The sequence below is a fragment of the Macaca fascicularis genome, chromosome 7 (genome assembly GCF_037993035.2).
Source record: "Macaca fascicularis isolate 582-1 chromosome 7, T2T-MFA8v1.1".
In the NCBI taxonomy this organism is placed as follows: Eukaryota; Metazoa; Chordata; class Mammalia; order Primates; family Cercopithecidae; genus Macaca; species Macaca fascicularis.
The window spans coordinates 12211749-12236011 of NC_088381.1; positions in this window are offsets into that span (position 1 = coordinate 12211749).

Below are 24263 nucleotides of genomic sequence, written 5' to 3' on the forward strand. Positions count from 1 at the left end.
GTACTACTGGTATGAAAAGTAATCACAACATTATCATATTTATGTATACTCTTAATCAGTGATACATTTATTAATAAACAGTATATAAACTTAACATATAAACAATCAGTGGAAGCAACCAAAAGTCAAATGAATGTCTTCAGATTCCTCATCCTAATTTTATTGGCTAAAGATGGCTTAGAAGAGGCAAAAAGTGCTCTGGGAGAAAAAAGGCTTCTACTGGCCTAGGTTTGTGAGCATTCAGTAAGTAGTTCCAGAGGTTGTCTAGGGTTTCTTGAGCTCAGAGTCACTGTCATCATTTTTTTGTTTGGCTTGATTCCCAGTCTCCCAGGCGCTCTCCACTTCAAACATTTTCTGCACACTTCTCAGAATTATTTTGCTTCCTGAAAGCTCTGACCATGTCTTTCTGCTTCTCACAGGCCCCCGGAGGCTTCTCCTCACTATTCAGCTGGCATGCTGACTGCTGCCTTCAAAACTCTCTAACACGGTTCCCACATTACCTATCTGTCCTTCTTTCCCCAAAGTCACAACAATATGTTGTATGAAATGGCTAAAAGGATTCAGGGAAGGAGGCGCTTGTGGTGCACGTCTTTGTTAACCTGGCTGTGTTGGCCCAGCTTGTTTTCAGCAATTCCCCAGGTAGTTGCAAGGTAAACGAGGAGCTCTGAGTTAGTGCTTGCTCTGGCTAGAGGCCTGCATGTGATCTGAGCCTTTGTATACAAGTGGTAGGAATATATACGTTCGATAGACATTTTCATAAGCAATTTTTCTCTTTTTTAACTTTAATGTCTTCCCATATTGCATTCATCTGCATAACAGTAAACACATGCCCCGACAGAAAGTTGCAGGCAGGGATATTTATTTATAACAGATGGCACAGAGCAGGAGCATGATGAATTGGTGTGTGGCTCCTGAACTAGCAGGCCCATAAATAAAGTATCCTCAAAGCTACTTTGGGGATCTTGCTTGCTCAGAAGGAAGAAAGGAAAGATGATGCTCACAATTTTGTTGCCTTACATAATATAATCCCAAACATGTGCAATTTAACCACAGCAACCAAAATTTTATAACTGAGCTTTTTCATTGAAAAAATTTATTCATATATAGCTTTTCAGACCTATGAAACAATTATAGCAATTACTGTTTTCCTTCCTTAGTTCCTTTTATGTTTATTGATCTAATGACTCAATGCATTCTAAAAAGCATAAAATTGCAAACTAATAATGGTCAAAACAAGACATAGACCAATAATATTTACATAACCCTTTGTGTAAAACCTTATGACAGCTAGAATAATGAGATTATTTCCAAGAATACAGTTATTAATGACACAAATGTTATTCCTTGAAATATGAAAAATTTTTTTTGTATATCCTAGTGATATACAAATCTCACTAGGTTAGTAAATATAAAAGCCAAATTTGACTGATCTTGTATATATGAATCATTTAGTTAAAGGATTCAGAGACAACACATGTTTTTTTTCCCATCAACTTTGGGGTTTTATTGGCCTTGTTACTATTTTTAAGGGGTCCTGAAGTTGAAATTTATATTCTCAATTCTGGCACAGGTGTAGTGAGCCAAACATATTCACAGAAATATGTGTGTGAGTGTAAGTGTGTATATGTGTATGTGAGGGGCGCTTATGTTTATATATTGTCTAACCTTAGAAAAACCTCTGCCATTATTATTATTAATTATTATTTGAGAAAGAGTTTTGCTCTGTCGCCCAGGCTGGAGTCCAGTGGCACGATCTCGGCTCACTGCAACCTGTGCCTCCCAGGTTCAACCAATTCTCCTGCCTCAGCCTCCTGAGTAGCTGGGATTACAGGTATGCATCACCACACCTGGCAAATTTTTGTATTTTTAGTAGAGACAGATTTTGACGTGTTGGCCAGGCTGGTCTCAAACTCCTGGCTTCAAGTAATCTGTCCCCCTCAGCCTCCCAAAGTGCCTGGATTACAGACAGGAGCCACTGAGCCCAGTCTTCTGCCATTATTTTGATGTTGGAAAAACACCAAATGGTACAGAGAAGTCTTAGCCTATGGAGAATTATTTTTCACATTTCAAACATATAATCTGGACATAGACTGTGCTTCAATTACTGTTTTGTTTGAACTGGCAATTCCTTAAGTGAAACGAGTAGTTTGAATCAACATCAAATTTACTATTTATACTCCTTTTTGTTTAATGAGGTGAAGGAAAGTCAGAGGCTCATCATCCTTATAAATTAAACAAAATAGGCTAACATCCTGGTAGTGCACCAGTCCTCACAATCACAAAGTCAAATTGCTCTAAGCCCTTTTCATATTTTTCAGAAATTTTGCTAGAGGCAAAAATATAGAGGACAATATAACCTAATGAAACAATTGAAGGCAAAGAGCAGAATATTGCGGGAAAAAAGTTAAAGATAATATTTAAAAGTTTTATTTGTTTACTGGACAAATATGTATTGAGTAGTTGCAGTGTTATATGAGCTAGGTGCACTCAAACAAAGGTACATAGGAAAATCCTGTGGGGGAGATAGGCAGATTCTAACTGCAATAGAATGTGGAAAAACGTCTGCTGGAGACATTCAAATGACATTATGGGAGCAAAGGAGTGGTACTAAACCCTACTTGATGGGCTGGGTAAAAGAAAGAATGCCCTCTTTTTCAAATGTGGCTACAATGCCTCTTACTGATGTTTCTTGGAAAAAAATTTGACTTTAAAATGTCTAAGAATTATTTGTACTTTAAATTTGAATTTGATAACTCTATAAGAATAATTTGCATGTGCTTTTGAAACGTATAGTTTAGAAAAATCTTGATTTTAAAAGATGAGATAATGATTGATGAGATAATGCTTACAAAATCCTTAGCATACTAGCAGCACATGGCAAATGTTATAAATCTAAGCTGCTGTATTATTAGTATATTTGTTATTACTGACACTACTGCTATGACTAATACTTAAGTGTATAGTATAGTATAGTATAGTATAGTATAGTATAGTATAGTATAGTATAGTATAAACTGCACAGGTTTGTGGTTAGAAACAATGAGATACAGTTCATGGGAAAATGCCCCTAATAAACTTTATAAAAAAAAAAAAAAGAAGACATTTTTATTAATAGTAGTTAGGGGTGTGTTCAGTTGTAAGAATTAGAATAAACAATAGTTAAAAAAAGATGCTTATTAGTTTTTTGTTATTGCATACAAAAAAGGCCAGAAATGGGTTGCTTCTGGCAATGGCATAGCAGCTTAACAATATCAGGGCTGAACTCTCTGGGATTGTCATGTTTTACTTGCTGTGTTTATTCATTAGTGTAAGGAAACTATTAAGCTTTCATCCATTCTGTATGTCTTCCAAGCAAGAAAAGGGTAAGCTGTTATCTTATAATACTTTGCCTTTTTATTCTGGAAGGGAAGACTTTTCAGCAGAATTCATCCTACCTCTTAGTGTGAAGAACTGTGCCACATGACCATCTTAGGTATAATAGGGGCTGGGAAATTGAATATTTAACTTACCAAATTTTAGCATAGAGGGAGGAAAGGAAGAAACTTTTCAGGAACACATTTTGAGTGGACTAACCTACATTGTCTTGTCTCATATTATAATTAATACTCTGATGAATCAAAAATGACATCTTATATTTTCATAGCCATAACTCAAGTCCAATGTCTGAAATAACTGCATTAATTCTGCTAAAATCTGTACAAGGTTTCCTTTATGTTTGTGACCTCTTTGTTAGATCAATTAACTGAACTCTTGAACAAACTGAAATCTTTTTGATATGCCTTATTTTTAAAGAAAAACTGTTAATAAAATCATAGATTTCTTTTTCACAAAAGAAACTGAATTCATGTGTAGCATGCATTTATGGCAATCTGTTGTCACTTCTTAATCTGCCTCTGTATATGAGATTGCTGATGCTCAGCCTGACAGCCTCAAGCCTTTACAAAATCCTGAATGAAAGATTCAATGGAGATCATCTACCTCAAATCTGGAAACATGTCATGTCTTGTGCAAATATACTTAGAGAAGTAGTGAGGCCAAATATTTGAAATGGGAGTTGTCCCAGAAAATTGAATATCCATGGTTACTATAACTACACTTGCTAGAATAACAAAGGTCCAAAAACATGTTTTAGAAAGTTTTTAAACAATAAAAGTCTGTGTTGCTTCTCTTTCTCCTCTTCCACCAAGCTAAACACATATGAATTGAAAAAATAAAATTAATTGCAACTCATGCTAATCACTTAATGGTGTTGGTTAATCGACGTTTTTGCTTAGTAGTTTACATTTGCCAGTCATTTGTCATACCTGATAAGTCATTCCAAATGTGTAGATGTTCCCTCTCAGACTAGATGATAAACTCTGTGATTTCTCTCTCTTTGTTCCTCCCACACATACTTGACTGATGATCTTGGCCCTCCTTAACCATTCCGCATGCTTTTTTCTCTTCATTTATTTTCATTGTCCCACTGTACTTTAGCTCAAGGTTAGCTTAATATAGAAATAGCAAATAGAAAGGTGCCAAGGATCCCAGGATATACTTTCCTAGGAAAAGCAAGCTGGTGTTTTCAGTTCTTTGCTCAGTCTCATTTGCATTCTCTAACATCAGAAAATGGCATAGTTTGTATAGACAATTGCCATTTATAAATATTTAGCAGGGGCTCATCTTCTCTATGCAGTAAAAGAGAGTATTGAAGTGATTAGCTATTCACAACTAACTGGCCCAAAGAATGTGATTTATTGCCAAAGATTCGAGTCAATGCATTGACACTTATTCTCTTTTATCCCTTCAGCATGTAAGTATTTATCTCTTATCTGGAGCTAAATTAAAGAAATTCTCAACTGAGTAGCATCATTGTAACATCTTCTGATCAGACAGCAGGTTATTTTGTCACTAGCCACATGTGCCTCTGTTACTAAGGAACCAAAATCGATAATTATCAGAGAGTACACCAATATCCAACGTAGATAACCAGTTTCCTTTTTTTCTTTGCCTCAGACTTCAGAAATCTAAGAAGAGACCTAGTTTCAAGTGTATCTCATACTTTGTAAATTCAGTAATCAAAATTCAGGACTTGGGGAGAATTCTAAGGGATGGAGTTACATTTGTAATACGATGGTCCTCAGGTCAAAGATGACTAGAAGGAACAGGTTTGTTGTTCTTTTCTGCTAATAACAGAGACATTAAATTCTAATGTATGACCCTAGTTAAGTCACTGTACTTTTTTGGATCTCTGTTTTCCTATCTAATGTGGAATATTTTTGTATTTCCTTTGCGATTCCAAAAATCTCTTTGGAAAATTAAAATGGAAATCCTTTTTAAATATGAAAGCATTTCAGTTAAAGTCCCACATTTCACCTTCTAAACTATTGTATTTCAAGTGTTTGTCTTAATCTTTCGTATTATTTCTTCTAGTACAGTTATTTGCCCAACAGATTGTATATGTTTTTAGAAATATAATAAAGACAACTACCTTTGTGGCTTCTTTCTGGTGGTCCACATGTTATTCTTCTATACCTCAGTGGGTTAAATACTTAGGATTTCAGTCTAATTTGGCATGCTCAGTTGTTGTTGACCTTTTTCTCAGAAACCATTTAGTCAATCCAATGCTCTGATGGTCTGTAAGAGCATTACTTTTATGGAACCCCCTAGGCATAACTACTTAGAAAATTTGCCGGCATGCTCTGTAATTGTCAGCTAAATTGGGAAGATTAAATTCAAACGCAGCAAGAAAGTATGATAATAACAAGTTCAGAACAGTTGAAATGCTTCTGATTCTGAAAACTGTTTTGATGGAGGGAAACACATCATACCTCTGGAATGCATGTGCCGCTGCTGTTTTGGGGTACATGAGTGAGGGTAGGACACATATTACAAAACAGAGATTTTACAGATGGTTGTGATTGTGTGGTGGGGGTGGAAAAAGGACATTTTCTTAGTCCATAAGTCCGTGCATGCAGGCTATTTCAGGGGGAAAAAAACCATGTCTCCACCCAGTCCACCCCCACCATTGTTTTCTCTGTGTTTATCTTTGCTAATTTTGCTTTGGATTTTTCTGATGTCTACTAATTTATTGCATTTTTAATCAGTTTTAACCTCTCTCTTTTTCCAGAAACAATGTATTACCACTGACTTTGTGATATCTCTAGCATTGAATATAGAGCACAAACACCCATCAAGGTCCACTAATTCCAAATTTCATTAGGAAATTACTGTGATCATATTCATTGTTATATCCAAGTATCTAGCATAGTGATTGGCACACAATTAACACATGAAATAAACGAAGTGAATCTTTATATAAGGAAGTCTTTGTTAGCTCTTATTGAGGGCTATTTCAATGTGAAAATAATACAAACCTGAAGTTAAAATCACTGCAAAGGGCATATTGGAAGGATCTGTATGTAGTACACAAACATGCCTCGTATTGTTTCTCCTGAGTACAAGTTTCAACACCTAGACTGCTCTTGAATGCATATATATGGATGAATGTACATTTATATTTAAAGTTTTCCTACTAGAATTATTTTCCAAAATCACATTCTAATTTACCATTTCCCTCTTCCCTCTGAATTGTTTATTTTTAAGTACATAAGTAATTTATGAGTATATTTACAATGTTAAAATATTCAAATAGTTAATATGTGGTCTAAAAATTGAACATCTCTTTTCACCCTGTTCTTCTCACTTCCATTTCCCCATATTTAACAGATATTTAAAGTACTGCTTTATCAATACCCATAAATGTTGATGTGTAGCATATTCATTGTTCTTCACATCTAAATATTTTGCTAATTCCCATGAAAGTTTCAATTTTATCCATTATCTCGTGCGTTTTATATTTCCAAACTGAAGGGTCTTTTATGAGGGGATAGGGGTGGGTACCACCTTTTTTATTGAGGTTATAGCTATATTTTTCATATATATTTGTGACTTTTCTCCTTTTGTGGCATGTGGTCAGAGATATAATATGGTTGGCATGATACAAAGTTTTTGGTACTCATTGAGACTTTGTTTTGGGCCAAATACATGGTCAGTTTTGTAAATGTTCCAATATAAGCATAAAAGTACTGTGTATATATTAAATTTAGACACATCTTATTTATATTAAATAAGATATAGTTTCCTTAGATTGTGGTTATATTGCTATTTACATCTTGTATATCCTCATTAATTATAAATTTTTATTTTTTTATTAACTTGTGTGATTCATTAATATCTCTCAGCATAATTGTAAACTTGTACATTTTTTAAATTTAATTCAGTCAAATTATTTAGGGTGTTTTTTGTTAGGTAGAAATAGGTTTGATATTATTATAGCTTCCTGATGATATGTTCATTTTTCATAATATATATTGACTCTGGTGTTGTTGCTCTTAACATTAAAATCTATTTTATCTGATATTATGATGATATTAACTTTAGTTTTGTTAGTATTTCTGAGTGTGGTATTTTGATCGTATTGATCATCCCAATGAATGGCCTTCACAGACATCTATGCTCTTGGCTGTCACTTGGTAGCACTTCTCATAAAGAGATGAAGTCCAGTTTACCACTTCTTGAATATGAGTTTGTCTTGTGACTTGCTTTGGCCAACAGTGTAAAGTAGAAGTAACAGTGTGCCTCTTAGAAGCTCAGACTTCGAGGGGCCTTTTGTGCTTCTCTTCTCTCTTAGAATCCTGCCACTGCCCATGCTAGCTAGTTGGATAATGAGAGACATGCAACCCATTCACAATCCTCTTCCTTGCATCAGCCAGGAGCTAGCATCCAAATGAAGCCATCGTGGAGTAGCAGTCCTGCCAACCCCCTAGTTGTCTGCAGATTCAAGTGAGCCCACTCAAAGTTAGCTGATCCTGGCCCATATCTCCACTAGTTCCCAGCTGATCTGACTCATGTGAAATTATAAAAGTTATGTTTTTAACCCACTGAACTTTGGGGTGGTTTGTTGTAGAGCAATAGCTAACTGTTGAATAGCAATGGCTAAACAATATGAATTTGTGTAACTCTTCAATGGTTTCTTTCATTTTTAAATTACTGGTAATATTCTTTTTAAAACATGCCATTTTTACTATTAGTTCTCTATTTTTCTTATCTATGCTATATTTTTGAGTCTTTAAAAAATATCATATAACTAGGAGAGAGGGAAGTGAGGGTTGAAAAACCACCTGTTGGGTACTATATCTACTACTTGGGCAATGGGATCATTAGAAGCCCAAACCTCAGCATCATGCAATGTACCCATGTAGCAAACCTGTACATGTATCCCTTGAATCTAAAATAGAAAAAAAATGCTAAAGTTGCAAAATAAATAAAATAAAATAAAATATCATATGGCTAGTTTCCAGAAATCCAATCTGAAAGTTTCTTGGTCCATTTATTATCATGTTAAGTACTGATGTGTATGTTTGTGTACAGCCTCTTTTGTGATTTTTTTTGTTTGCCTTTTGTTGTTGTTCATTGTTTCTATTTCTCTGCTTTATATTGGATTGATAAAATTTTCTTTATTTTCCTATTTTCTCTTTACTGGCTTAGTAGAAATACTTTCCATTTTTCTTAGTAGTTATCCTGACATTTTAAATATGCATTCTTGTCTTAACAATGTCTAAAATGATCAGTATATTTATCTTCCTCTCAAGCAATACAAGATCAAGATCATTAGAGTATTTTAACTTGTATTACCATCTCTATTTACAGGCTAGTATTACCTAGTATTTTAGAACAACCTTGGTTTTAGTTCCTCCTTTTAGATAAGTGACCATTACTTTTTGTAGTCAATATTTATTCAGGCTTTTTTTTTTTTACATATTTATTCTGTTACCTTGATCATTATTACTTCCTATATTCCATTTATTTCTTCCATAATTTTCTTCATTATAAAGTCCAATTTTTGGTAGTTCTTTTAAGAAGAGTCTGTAAATGGAGAGTCTCTCAGTGTTTGTTCAACTGTGGAACATTTTTAGTTTGCCTTGAGTAATAGTTTAGCCGGGCATGGAATTCAGGGTTGGTGATTATCTTCTCCTAACACTCTGAAGACGTTATTTAGCACCTGTTGGTACTATTGAGAGAAGTCAGATGTGCTTGAAATGATTTGCCTTATATAGGCATTCTCTGAAGTAAGGCAACTCTAAACCATTTCTGTCTTTGAATATTGTCTGTATTAGTAAGTTCTTGCTAATTTATAAGACTGCAATTTATAAGAAAAGAGGTTTAATTGGCTCATGGTTCTGCAGGCTGTACAAGAATCACGGAAGAGTCTGCTTCTGGGGATGCCTCAGAGTGCTTTTACTTATGGCGGAAGGCAAGGCAGGAGCAGGCAGTTCAAATGGCAAAAGCAGGAGCAAGAGAGGCGTGGGAGTGCTACACACTTTTAAACAACCACTCACCAAGAACTCACTCACCATCATGAGAACAGTAATAAGGGGATGGTGCTAAACCATTCATGAGAAATCCACCCTGTGATCCAGTCACCTCCCTCCAGACCCCACCTCCAATATTGGAGATTACAATTTGACGTGTGATTTGCGCAGGCACACAGACCAAACCATGTCATTTTCTCTATTCCATTTCTTTAAAGTCATCTTTTAGAGGTATATTTGCCCTTTTTTGTCTATCCCCTATAGCTTTTATTCTCATTTTCATGTTTTTTTTTTTTTTTTTTTTTTTTGGTCTCTTTTAATGTGTATTCCCTGTGCTGTATTCTTTGGTAGTTTTCCAAGTTTTTTTTTTTTTTTTTTTTTTTTGTATTTTTTAGTAGAGACGGGGTTTCACCGTGTTAGCCAGGATGGTCTCGATCTCCTGACCTCGTGATCCGCCCATCTCGGCCTCCCAAAGTGCTGGGATTACAGGCTTGAGCCACCGCGCCCGGCCAGTTTTCCAAGATTTATGCCTTTGTTCACTAATTGACTCTCAGTATCTGTATCTCATCTTCTGTTTAACCCATTTACTGAAGTTTCAATGATTGCAGTTGTTTATTGTCTAACTTTTTTCATTTTTTTTCTAAATCTGCCTCTTGTTTTGGCACAGGTTTTGTTCTTTACCTGTGTTTTTATTCATTCTTTCATGCCTTTAACACTTTTAAATATTAAATATTTTATATTCTTATTCAAATTATTATTCTATTATTTTGTGATTTCTGATGTCTACAGAAGTCAACCATCAGAAGATTCAAGTGCAAGTGGTTTATTTGGGAGGTGAAGGAAGTGTGCAGGAAATAGCATAGAACACATGCTTCAGAGTTATCGCATGTCCCTCCTCTACCTAAGAGTGAGGGAGCTGGGATGTTTATATCTTCGTCATTGGTTGAGTGTTAACTCCTTGGAACATGTAGCCAGTTGTATTCAAGGCTTATGTTGCTGCTTTAGAGGCAGTCCTCAGGCAAAGATATACAGATACCTACAGGTGAAAGTTGACAAGAAACATGAAATGGTATGGTCCAAGGTCCAAGGCGTGCTAGGAGGGTAATGAATATTTGCTACAAGAAGTTAATCCTCCCACTGATTTTGTTACTGGCTCTTGCTTATGTGTGTTTTGTAAGTTTTAACTATGAGAATATCTTTAGAGGTGGTGTGTGTGTGCGTGTGAATGTGTGTGTGTCTGTGTGTGTAAATTCTCTGCTTTCTGTACTTAAGTATCTCTCCATAGTGGTTTTACTTTTACTTCTGCCTTGTGTCCCTAAGGCCAATTTTTTTTTAATTAGTTTCTCATTTGAGGAACCCTGAACAATGAAGGTTATATAAATTTCATCTAGTCTTAAGTCTGTGCATGTTACAGGCTTGGGATTTTAATTAATCATTTTCTTTTCCCTGGAGCTCATAGACAAGCTTCCTTGTCATATCCCTTGTGTGGTGGTCTATTTTCTTCCTATTCTCCTTTTCTCTGAAGGTGTGGCTTTGAAGGGCCTGACTTTGTGCTCAGTTTTAGTTCCAAATCTTTGCATCATATAAGGCCCAAGGTCTTATTTCCTGTTCTTGAATATGCTTTGCAATCCTAAGCCCCCGGCTGTTGCCAAATTTGAGGACCTTACTCCTACCCGAAGGCTGCTGCAGAGTCAGCTCATGTGCTTACAATTAGGGTTTTTCAGTTCCCTTGTTTCTGCCACCTGGGATTTCCCTTTTTTCTTTCAAACTTAGATATGCGTTAACAATTGTGTTGTGTTTTTCCATTATTTCTAGATGTTGGTAGCACGATGGTTTCAGTTTATCTGTGTCTGCTTTTTTTCTGGAATCGACTATATAGATTTTAAAATATTTTAAACATACATAGGGTATTTAAAAATAATACCAATATTCATGCTTTAGTAAGATATTACACTGTACAAGTTAAAAAAAAAAATCCCTGGGAGTCTGGACAATGTTCCTTCCTAATCGGGAATCTTCTATTAATGAGCTGTGCCTTAGACAAGCTATTTAAACGTTTTATGACTCAGTTTAATCGCATAAAAAAGAAAGTAGATATTTGCTAAGGTCCCTTCCAGGAATAAAATTCCACCAACTAGTTTACAATCTGGCACTCAGTGCTGATGCAGCCAATTTAAGATGGTTAATGTAATTAATAAATTAAGTCTACTTGCCTACCCTCTTTACTAGACTATGAGTATCTCATGGGGCAGGACTGGATGGAGTCTTACATCTTTGTATACCCAGTGTCTGACCCTACTTTTAACAAAGCATGCTAGGAAATTTTGGGAGTGCTTTATACATGGATTTAGTGGTACAAAATCACTGTCTTTGTATTCTCTCCCTCCCTGTTGCTTCCTCATCAAAGTCAAAACCATAAATTTTCTCTCTTAATAACAAAACACACTGTTGGGAGTGTGCATATTTTTACTGCTATTGTCCTATCTCTCTCCTTTCTTACTGGACAAGCTATATGAAATAATCATTTTACATCTCCCTCTTCCAAACTCTTCTCCATTTTCATTCATAACTCTGATCTCTCCTGGCCTACTTCCACCCCTGTAGCTTTTCCTTCTTTGTTCTCTTCTAATTCTGCACCTAAAACTTAAAATTATTTGGAATTTTGTTCTTCTAATTCAACATTCTTTCCCTGAGTCACATCATTTATTGCCAAAGCTTCAGTTACTACTTGTATGCTGATAATTTTCAAACCTGAAACAATGTGTTAGTATGTTTGTTTTATTTATTTTATTTGTCAGTCTGTCTCTTCTTCTAAATTTAAACTCCATGAGAGCAGGGACCATATCTACCTTGTTCACCGCTATAGCCCCCAAATCTGAAACCAATCTGGTACATAGTAGATGCTTGATACATATTACTTAATAAATGACAAGTTTTAGGATGTATGACCTTACCAAAGCACAGTATTTGATTTTTGCCAACAGAGCAATCAGTGTATGCCTGACAAAAATAATTTCAAAAACTCAAAAAAAAACTCAGAAGAATCTCATCTAGGGATTTTGAGAAGATGGGCACAACAGTGGCAGCATAATTTCTGGAACTTTCCAAGTCTGTATGAAAACAGACAAAGAATAGCAAAATCAACAACCCATAGACAACATTTCACATAAAACTGGGTAATAAGGCATCTCCATGAACTTCAAAAGACAAGGCCAGGTACAGAGGCTAATGCCTGTAATCCCAGCACTTTGGGAGGCCAAGGCGGGCAGATCACTTGAGGTCAGGAGTTCAAGATTGGCCAACATGATGAAACCCCGTCTTACTGAAAATACAAAAATTAGCTGAGCGAGGTGGCGGGCGCCTGTAATCCCAGCTACTTGGGAGGCTGAGGCAGGAGAATCACTTGAATCCAGGAGGTGGAGGTTGCAGTGAGCCAAGATCATGCTAGTGCATTCCAGCCTGGGCAACAAAGTGACACTCCATCCCAGAAAAGAAAAAAAAAGACAAGTGAATGAGGAAAAACCATTTACAGACACAAGAGCTGCATGCTATTGATATCAGTGAGGGAGAAAGTAAGGAGAAGCAATGGGGTGAGAAGATAGAGCCCCCAAATAGTCAACAGGTATTCCCTGGAAATGTGGAAGGCCAGTTTCATAGCAGTGACTAAAATGTGGGAGTTTGCTCACTCTAAGAACAGAAAAGTTCAAGGATTTCATGGTTCTTCTTTAGCACCCGTAAGCTCCCAAAACTGATGCTTCCTTCTAGGACAGGGCCCCTCTACAACAAGGAAAGACTGCTAGAAATAAGATCAAAATTTAACAGAAAAAGAGGACAGTTAAATGGAAGGGGTGAAACACAGAGCAAAGAAGTTTTAGAAGGCAAGCCACCATACTGATTTTGAATAGTGTTATTGAGGTATAATTAACATACAATATGTCACACATATTTAATGTGTAGAATTTGACACATTTTGACATGTGAAAACAAGATCACCCTCAAGAGGGTGAATGTGTCCATCACCCTGTAAAAGTTATTTGTGCCTTTTTGTGAGCCCTCCCTCCTGCCCATCTCAGCTCCTTTTCAGGCAATTATTGTCTGCTTTCTGTGACTGTAGATTCATTTGCAGTTTTCTAGAGTTTTATCTAAATTAAGACATCAATTTTGTATTCTTTTTTCCTGGTTTTTAAAAAAATTCAGTGTAATTGTTTTGAGATTTGTCTATGTTGTTGCATGTGCGTATTATCAATTTGTTCTTTTTTTTTTTAAATTTATTATTATTATACTTTAAGTTGTAGGGTACATGTGCATAATGTGCAGGTTTGTTACATATGTATACTTGTGCCATGTTGGTGTGCTGCACCCATCAACTCATCATTTACATCAGGTATAACTCCCAGTGCAATCCCTCCACCCTCCCCCCTCCCCCCTCCCCATGATAGGCCCCTGTGTGTGATGTTCCCCTTCCTGAGTCCAAGTGATCTCATTGTTCAGTTCCCACCTATGAGTGAGAACATGCGGTGTTTGGTTTTCTGTTCTTGTGATAGTTTGCTAAGAATGATGGTTTCCAGCTGCATCCATGTCCCTACAAAGGACGCAAACTCATCCTTTTTGATGGCTGCATAGTATTCCATGGTGTATATGTGCCACATTTTCTTAATCCAATCTGTCACTGATGGACATTTGGGTTGATTCCAAGTCTTTGCTATTGTGAATAGTGCCGCAATAAACATACGTGTGCATGTGTCTTTATAGCAGCATAATTTATAATCCTTTGGGTATATACCCAGTAATGGGATGGCTGGGTCATATGGTACATCTAGTTCTAGATCCTTGAGGAATCGCCATACTGTTTTCCATCATGGTTGAACTAGTTTACAATCCCACCAACAGTGTAAAAGTGTTCCTATTTCTCCACATCCTCTCCAGCACCTGTTGTTTCCTGACTTTTTAATGATCGCCATTCTAACTGGTGTGAGATGGTATCTCATTGTGGTTTTGATTTGCATTTCTCTGATGGCCAGTGATGATGAACATTTTTTCATGTGTCTGTTGGCTGTATGAATGTCTTCTTTTGAGAAATGTCTGTTCATATCCTTTGCCCACTTTTTGATGGGGTTGTTTGTTTTTTTCTTGTAAATTTGTTTGAGTTCTTTGTAGGTTCTGGATATTAGCCCTTTGTCAGATGAGTAGATTGCAAAAATTTTCTCCCATTCTGTAGGTTGCCTGTTCACTCTGATGGTAGTTTCTTTTGCTGTGCAGAAGCTCTTTAGTTTAATGAGATCCCATTTGTCAATTTTGGCTTTTGCTGCTGTTGCTTTTGGTGTTTTAGACATGAAGTCTTTGCCCATGCCTATGTCCTGAATGGTACTACCTTGGTTTTCCTCTAGGATTTTTATGGTATTAGGTCTAACATTTAAGTCTCTAATCCATCTTGAATTAATTTTCGTATAAGGAGTAAGGAAAGGATCCAGTTTCAGCTTTCTACTTATGGCTAGCCAATTTTCCCAGCACCATTTATTAAATAGGGAATCCTTTCCCCATTTCTTGTTTCTCTCAGGTTTGTCAAAGATCAGATGGCTGTAGATGTGTGGTATTATTTCTGAGGACTCTGTTCTGTTCCATTGGTCTATATCTCTGTTTTGGTACCAGTACCATGCTGTTTTGGTTACTGTAGCCTTGTAGTATAGTTTGAAGTCAGGTAGCGTGATGCCTCCAGCTTTGTTCTTTTGACTTAGGATTGTCTTGGAGATGCGGGCTCTTTTTGGTTCCATATGAACTTTAAAGCAGTTTTTTCCAATTCTGTGAAGAAACTCATTGGTAGCTTGATGGGGATGGCATTGAATCTATAAATTACCTTGGGCAGTATGGCCATTTTCACGATATTGATTCTTCCTATCCATGAGCATAGTATGTTCTTCCATTTGTTTGTGTCCTCTTTTATTTCACTGAGCAGTGGTTTGTAGTTCTCCTTGAAGAGGTCCTTTACATCCCTTGTAAGTTGGATTCCTAGGTATTTTATTCTCTTTGAAGCAATTGTGAATGGAAGTTCATTCCTGATTTGGCTCTCTGTTTGTCTGTTACTGGTGTATAAGAATGCTTGTGATTTTTGCACATTAATTTTGTATCCTGAGACTTTGCTGAAGTTGCTTATCAGCTTAAGGAGATTTTGGGCTGAGACAATGGGGTTTTCTAAATACACAATCATGTCATCTGCAAACAGGGACAGTTTGACTTCTTCTTTTCCTAACTGAATACCCTTGATTTTTTTCTCTTGCCTAATTGCCCTAGCCAGAACTTCCAACACTATGTTGAATAGGAGTGGTGAGAGAGGGCATCCCTGTCTTGTGCCAGTTTTCAAAGGGAATTTTTCCAGTTTTTGCCCATTCAGTATGATATTGGCTGTGGGTTTGTCATAAATAGCTCTTATTATTTTGAGGTACGTTCCATCAATACCGAATTTATTGAGCGTTTTTAGCATGAAGGGCTGTTGAATTTTGTCAAAAGCCTTTTCTGCATCTATTGAGATAATCATGTGGTTCTTATCTTTGGTTCTGTTTATATGCTGGATTATGTTTATTGATTTGCGAATGTTGAACCAGCCTTGCATCCCAGGGATGAAGCCCACTTGATCATGGTGGATAAGCTTTTTGATGTGTTGCTGAATCCGGTTTGCCAGTATTTTATTGAGGATTTTTGCATCGATGTTCATCAGGGATATTGGTCTAAAATTCTCTTTTTTTGTTGTGTCTCTGCCAGGCTTTGGTATCAGGATGATGTTGGCCTCATAAAATGAGTTAGGGAGGATTCCCTCTTTTTCTATTGATTGGAATAGTTTCAGAAGGAATGGTACCAACTCCTCCTTGTACCTCTGATAGAATTCAGCTGTGAATCCATCTGGTCCTGGACTTTTTTTGGTTGGTAGGCTATTAATTATTGCCCCAATTTCAGAGCCTGCTATTGGTCTATTCAGGGATTCAGCGTCTTCCTGGTTTAGTCTTGGGAGAGTGTAAGTGTCCAGGAAATTATCCATTTCTTCTAGATTTTCCAGTTTATTTGCGTAGAGGTGTTTATAGTATTCTCTGATGGTAGTTTGTATTTCTGTGGGGTCGGTGGTGATATCCCCTTGATCATTTTTAATTGCGTCGATTTGATTCTTCTCTCTTTTCTTCTTTATTAGTCTTGCTAGTGGTCTGTCAATTTTGTTGATCTTTTCAAAAAACCAACTCCTGGATTCATTGATTTTTTGGAGAGTTTTTTGTGTCTCTATCTCCTTCAGTTCTGCTCTGATCTTAGTTATTTCTAGCCTTCTGCTAGCTTTCAAATGTGTTTGCTCTTGCTTCTCTAGTTCTTTTAATTGTGATGTTAGAGTGTCAATTTTAGATCTTTCCTGCTTTCTCTTGTGGGCATTTAGTGCTATAAATTTCCCTCTACACACTGCTTTAAATGTGTCCCAGAGATTCTGGTATGTTGTATCTTTGTTCTCATTGGTTTCAAAGAACATCTTTATTTCTGCCTTCATTTCGTTATGTACCCAGTAGTCATTCAGGAGCAGGTTGTTCAGTTTCCATGTAGTTGAGCGGTTTTGATTGAGTTTCTTAGTCCTGAGTTCTAGTTTGATTGCACTGTGGTCTGAGAGACAGTTTGTTATAATTTCTGTTCTTGTACATTTGCTGAGGAGTGCTTCACTTCCAATTACGTGGTCGATTTTGGAGTAAGTATGATGTGGTGCTGAGAAGAATGTATATTCTGTTGATTTGGGGTGGAGAGTTCTATAGATGTCTATTAGGTCTGCTTGCTGCAGAGATGAGTTCAATTCCTGGATATCCTTGTTAACTTTCTGTCTCGTTGATCTGTCTAATGTTGACAGTGGAGTGTTGAAGTCTCCCATTATTATTGTATGGGAGTCTAAGTCTCTTTGTAAGTCTCTAAGGACTTGCTTGATGAATCTGGGTGCTCCTGTATTGGGTGCATATATATTTAGGATAGTTAGCTCTTCCTGTTGAATTGATCCCTTTACCATTATGTAATGGCCTTCTTTGTCTCTTTTGATCTTTGATGGTTTAAAGTCTGTTTTATCAGAGACTAGTATTGCAACCCCCGCTTTTTTTTGTTCTCCATTTGCTTGGTAAATCTTCCTCCATCCCTTTATTTTGAGCCTATGTATGTCTCTGCGTGTGAGATGGGTCTCCTGAATACAGCAGACTGATGGGTCTTGACTCTTTATCCAGTTTGCCAGTCTGTGTCTTTTAATTGGAGCATTTAGTCCATTTACATTTAAGGTTAAGATTGTTATGTGTGAACTTGATCCTGCCATTATGATATTAACTGGTTATTTTGCTCGTTAGTTGATGCAGTTTCTTCCTAGCCTCGATGGTCTTTACATTTTGGCATGTTTTTGCAATGGCTGGTACCGGTTGTTCCTTTCCATGTTTAGTGCTTCCTTCAGGGTCTCTTGTAAGGCAGGCCTAGTGGTGACAAAATCTCTAAGCATTTGCTTATCTGTAAAGGATTTTATTTCTCCTTCACTTATGAAACTTAGTTTGGCTGGATATGAAATTCTGGGTTTAAATTCTTTTCTTTAAGAATGTTGAATATTGGCCCCCACCCTCTTCTGGCTTGGAGAGTTTCTGCCGAGAGATCTGCTGTTAGTCTGATGGGCTTCCCTTTGTGGGTAACCCGACCTTTCTCTCTGGCTGCCCTTAAGATTTTTTCCTTCATTTCAACTTTGGTGAATCTGGCAATTATGTGTCTTGGAGTTGCTCTTCTCGAGGAGTATCTTTGTGGCGTTCTCTGTATTTCCTGGATTTGAATGTTGGCCTGCCCTACTAGGTTGGGGAAGTTCTCCTGGATGATATCCTGAAGAGTGTTTTCCAACTTGGTTCCATTTTCCCCCTCACTTTCAGGCACCCCAATCAGACGTAGATTTGGTCTTTTTACATAATCCCATACTTCTTGCAGGCTTTGTTCATTTCTTTTTCTTCTTTTTTCTTTTGGTTTCTCTTCTTGCTTCATTTCATTCATTTGATCCTCAATCGCAGATACTCTTTCTTCCAGTTGATCGAGTCGGTTACTGAAGCTTGTGCATTTGTCACGTATTTCTCGTGTCATGGTTTTCATCTCTTTCATTTCGTTTATGACCTTCTCTGCATTAATTACTCTAGCCATCAATTCTTCCACTCTTTTTTCAAGATTTTTAGTTTCTTTGCGCTGGGTACGTAATTCCTCCTTTAGCTCTGAGAAATTTGATGGACTGAAGCCTTCTTCTCTCATCTCGTCAAAGTCATTCTCCGTCCAGCTTTGATCTGTTGCTGGCGATGAGCTGCGCTCCTTTGCCGGGGGAGATGCGCTCTTATTTTTTGAATTTCCAGCTTTTCTGCCCTGCTTTTTCCCCATCTTTGTGGTTTTATCTGCCTCTGGTCTTTGATGATGGTGATGTACTGATGGGGTTTTGGTGTAGGTGTCCTTCCTGTTTGATAGTTTTCCTTCTAACAGTCAGGACCCTCAGCTGTAGGTCTGTTGGAGATTGCTTGAGGTCCACTCCAGACCCTGTTTGCCTGGGTATCAGCAGCAGAGGCTGCAGAAGATAGAATATTTCTGAACAGCGAGTGTACCTGTCTGATTCTTGCTTTGGAAGCTTCCTCTCAGGGGTGTACTCCACCCTGTGAGGTGTGGAGTGTCAGACTGCCCCTAGTGGGGGATGTCTCCCAGTTAGGCTACTCAGGGGTCAGGGACCCACTTGAGCAGGGAGTCTGTCCCTTCTCAGATCTCAACCTCCGTGTTGGGAGATCCACTGCTCTCTTCAAAGCTGTCAGACAGAGTCGTTTGCGTCTGCAGAGGTTTCGGCTGTGTTTGTTATTGCCCTGTCCCCAGAGGTGGAGTCTACAGAGACAGGCAGGTTTCCTTGAGCTGCTGTGAGCTCCACCCACTTCGAGCTTCCCAGCAGCTTTGTTTACCTACTTAAGCCTCAGCAATGGCGGGCGCCCCTCCCCCAGCCTCGCTGCTGCCTTGCTGGTAGATCACAGACTGCTGTGCTAGCAATGAGGGAGGCTCCGTGGGCGTGGGACCCTCCCGGCCAGGTGTGGGATATGATCTCCTGGTGTGCCTGTTTGCTTAAAGCGCAGTATTGGGGTGGGAGTTACCCGATTTTCCAGGTGTTGTGTGTCTCAGTTCCCCTGGCTAGGAAAAGGGATTCCCTTCCCCCTTGCGCTTCCCAGGTGAGGCAATGCCTCGCCCTGCTTCAGCTCTCGCTGGTGGGGCTGCAGCAGCTGACCAGCACTGATCGTCCGGCACTCCCCAGTGAGATGAACCCAGTACCTCAGTTGAAAATGCAGAAATCACTGGTCTTCTGTGTTGCTCGCGCTGGGAGTTGGAGACTGGAGCTGTTCCTATTCGGCCATCTTGCTCCGCCCCCAATTTGTTCTTTTTTAATGATAAGTATAATTCTATTGCACAGAAATGTTACAATTTGTTTATCTATTCACGTGCTGATGGACATTTGTGTTGTTCCCAGTTTGGGGCTATCACAAATAGAGCTGCTGTGAACATTTGTGTATAAGTCTTTGTATGACTATATGCTTTCATGTCTCTTCAGTAAATATCAAGGAGTAAAATGGCTAGATCATGAAGTAGGTGTGTGTTTAAATTTTAAAGAAAATGTCAAACTGTTTTCCAAAGTGCGTGTACCATTTTGCATTCCCACCAGCAGTGTATGAGAGTTCCAGTTCCTACACATCTTTAGCCACACTTGGCATAATCATTTAATTTTAGCCATTCTAATAGGTTGTCAGGGTATCTTATGACTCCAATTTGTATTTCTCTAATGACTAATGCTATTGAGCATCCTTTCTTATGCTACTTTACCATCAATACTTTCTTTAGTGAAGTATCTGTTCAGTCCTTTGACATTTTAAATTTGGGTTGCTTGTTTTTTCTTTTCTTTTTCCTTTTTTTTTTGTTCTTTGAGACAAAGTCTGGCTGTATCGTCCAGGCAGGATGGAGTTCAGTGGTGCGATCTTGGATCACTGGAACCTCTGCCTCCCAGGCTCAAGCAGCTCAAGCAATTCTCCCACCTCAGTCTCATGAGTAGCTGGGACCGCAGGCACACGCCACCACACCTGGCTAATTATTGAATATCTATCTATCTTTTTTTTTTTTGGTAGAGACAGGGTTTTGCCAGGTTGCCCAGGCTGGTCTCAAACTTGTGAGCTCAAGCAATCTGCCTACCTCGGCCTCTCAGAGTTCTGGGATTACAGGTGTGAACCACTGTGCCTAGCCCTTGTTCTTTCTTAATGTTGAGTTTTAGGAGTTCATTAAAATTCTTGATGCAAGTCTTTTGTCATTTATTTTTACCATACACAAAAATAACATAGGAGAATATTCTGTAGAGGTAGAGAAACTATGGAAGTATATTAACATGAGCAACATAAAAGTTAAATTCACATTTTATATAAAGTTGCTGAAAGAAAAAGAAGATTAAGGAGCTGCTAGAACCCTACCTGATACAAACCTCTGCCCTAAAATTATCGGTGTTTGCCATTATTATAAAACCAGAAAACAACTCAAAAGTCCTGTTGCTGAAGCTTGAATTTCCATCAGTTGATGTTTATTTATTTGCTGTAATAGTATTTATCGAAAGGCATGTGCTAGCAAAAGGATGATACATTAACTTACCAACACCTCAATGAACATAATTGTTTGTGATTTTTTTGAAATATGATAGAGAACTGAGAGGAACTTCTCAGGGAAATGACCCACTCAATAGATGGTTAAGTAGAGGGAAAATAGAAAGGTCCATTTATCATGTGAAAAATTTTTAGAAAAGACTATCTTGGCATGGGAGTGTTGGACTCTGCATACTGGGAGTGTTGAGAGCAGCAAAAAATCTAGTTTCCTCCAGGACAGTGAAAGAAAGGTCTTAAATGGGAGGAGGTACAGCAGTAATTGGTGATAATTCTGCTTGATACAATCGTGATTTAACTCTCCAGGTGGAAAAATAAATAAGATAAAACAAATGTTTGGCTCCAAGGAAGGTCAGAAATAGCAAAAACTCTGACTGATAAAATGTTTATGACTCAGGAAAAAAAAAATACAAGGAAGAACGCAGATGGAGAAATGGAAGCCAAAAATGGTATGTAGAGGGTGGGGGGAAGGGATGGCCAGAAAGAGAGGAGGGAAGAAAAAGCAACACAGACGATTAAAACAATCTTTTAAAGGTTTGCTCCCTCTTTCTGAAAAATTTAAAAATATTTTCAGCAAACAATATTGCATCTCTCCTGGTTCTGTTTTGTTCAGCCTTCCTTTCTGCACTGTTGTCTGCTCTTTGTTTTGTATCCTAGTTTTGCAGGGGGAATTCTGCCTAACCAGACACCAGGGGAACTGCCAGCGATGTCAATCAGCTGTCATAACTAGGGCCAGGGACCAAAAAAGAACAGCATAAGCCAAAGAGGAAGAAAAAAATAAAAAAGAGCCAGAGATAGTGTGTGGGAGTATGTTGGTTGGTGGGGGGAGTACAGGAGGAGCTTGCTGGGCTGGGAAAACACATTTTCCCCATTTCTCCTGAGTCACTTCGGCTATACTTTTTTCAACTCTGTGGGAAATCAAGAGTAAAGGCTTGGCTTATCAGTGATTTCACTGAGCCAGGATTCAGAATGCTGAAGGGACATCCTGTACCAAGCTCTGAAACACTGACCTCAATAGAATCCCCACCCCACAGAAAAATATTTGCCTCTTTGTGTGGTAGCCCTGTAAGATATGTAGACCAGCACAGGCAGTAGGAAATATTTAGAGTCAAATACTGACTTTAAATAAAAGAATGGAAAAAGTAGTGGACTTATTTCTTGCCCGAAATGCGGTATGCCAAAGACTTTACTAAGTCCAGTCATTCGTTTGTGTTTGGATTAGTCTTGGAAAGGCTCATTAGACCTACATTTCTGCCAAACACAGTTAGGATTTGCTCATGCCAATGCCCAAATACAGACCTTGAGTTCAGTGTTGTGTCTACCGGGTGCCTTGTCTAATCCAGAATGGGCTTGCTTGTCGTGCTATTTCCAGACATAACATAAACCACTGGGACAACTCTAATTAACATGCAGAATACTGAATAACCTTAAACTGGAGCTATTTTGCCCCAACGGTTTGAGGTCACTAGAATAAGACATCTAGTTTCATTACCCTAGCAGAGGTCTGATGCCCTCTGTGACATAATTTGTTTTAGAGCCAAATGAGTTATATGTTCAAGAGCCTCAGATTGCTTAAGTAGAATGTGTTCAGGTTTGTTCTCTTTATGTATAATTGTTCCAGATACTGGTTCCAATTTGATTCATCCATTATGATTTTGTGATGTGATATTAACCTAGATTTCAGAATGCCAAGGTTTGATGAAGAATAAAAATGACTACATATAAATTCATAATTGTATCATTTTAATAGTTGATACACTAAAGATGATGCAATTCAGCTAAATAAGAAATTGAACTACATGATCCTTTTATTATTGCTCATAGACATTGGAATTACTGTATATATTCTTTGGGTAATCAATACATTATAATCAATGATACATTAACACTTACGAGGTTGGAGGGTCTTGAGGCCCTCACAAACATGAATGCTATTACTGACGCCAAATTTGTCTTTAAAGACTTTGACTTAAGTGAAATATAGATAATAAATTCAAATAGCCATATGCCTATCTGTACATCATTATTGAAGAACACTCATTTCAACAGAGGTTGGCAGTTACACTCCTTAATGTGTCTCCAGAGCCACATCCTTCACATACTTTATCTGAAATATTTTTATCTATTTCTGGCCAAAACCACTTTTGATCCAAATAAAATCCATTTTTTAATTTGTGGCCTCCCATGGGAAAATTCATGTCTATTTGTGATTATTAGGTTTAGGGCAAGGTTTTTTTTAAAAACAGCTACTTTCAAGCTAGAACAGATCACAAGGAAAGATGTTTCTCTCAATATACAGTTCATTTTGAACAAAGTTGCAGTGAATATATGCACCATAACAGGAAATTGTGTGCATGCAATAATATTTTTACAGTGAGTAACATCTTGTCATTTGTCAACACATTTGTCTTTTATATCCCCCTGCAGCTAAATTTGGTGGAAAAAGCCTATATAAAAAGACATCTATGTATTCCTGTACTTCTAGTGCTCATCTCTGAAAGGCCAAAGCACTTGACAAGCTGGCTATTTTAACATAAAATGATACAAAAGGATAAGGAGCAGATACAAAGGGAGAATATCAGCTTTTTTGTTAAACTCCAGGCTTCTTTGAAACTGTAAATTTGTCCGCAGATCAGGTCAAGGATCAATATGAAAAAGTGTAGCCTGCAGGGATACAGTGATGTCCAAGATTCATTTATTTACTCTAACTTTTGAATTGTATGTCTTATGTGAATATATGTTTTAATAAATCATATTCACTTTCTTTGCAAGCATGCAACTCATGTTTGATATTCAGAACCCAATTCTGTTACTTGGTGTGCTGAATTCACAAAATAGACACACAAAAAAGGGTAGGGAGTAGTGGTCAGGAAAAATTATCATAGAAAATATGGGAAAGCAGGAAAGTAGAGAAATTCTTTATTGATTGATTGATAGATCCTTACTCTGTAGTAAGGTCACACAGAAGTAACAGATAAAATTAACTGAACCCATAACTTAAATTTGGATAAAAATATTTGGATAAAAAACCATAATTGTCTAAGCTTTGAATTATTTTTAGCACTCACCAATTAAAACACATAGACACATGTATTTGTGCCTGCATGAACACACACACACACAACATTAACTTTTATATGCCTAAAGTTATAAAAATTCTGTGCCTTGATAATTTTGCCATTTCTCCAAGGTTGAATTTTTTACTGCTCTTGTCATTCCATAAAATATCTGG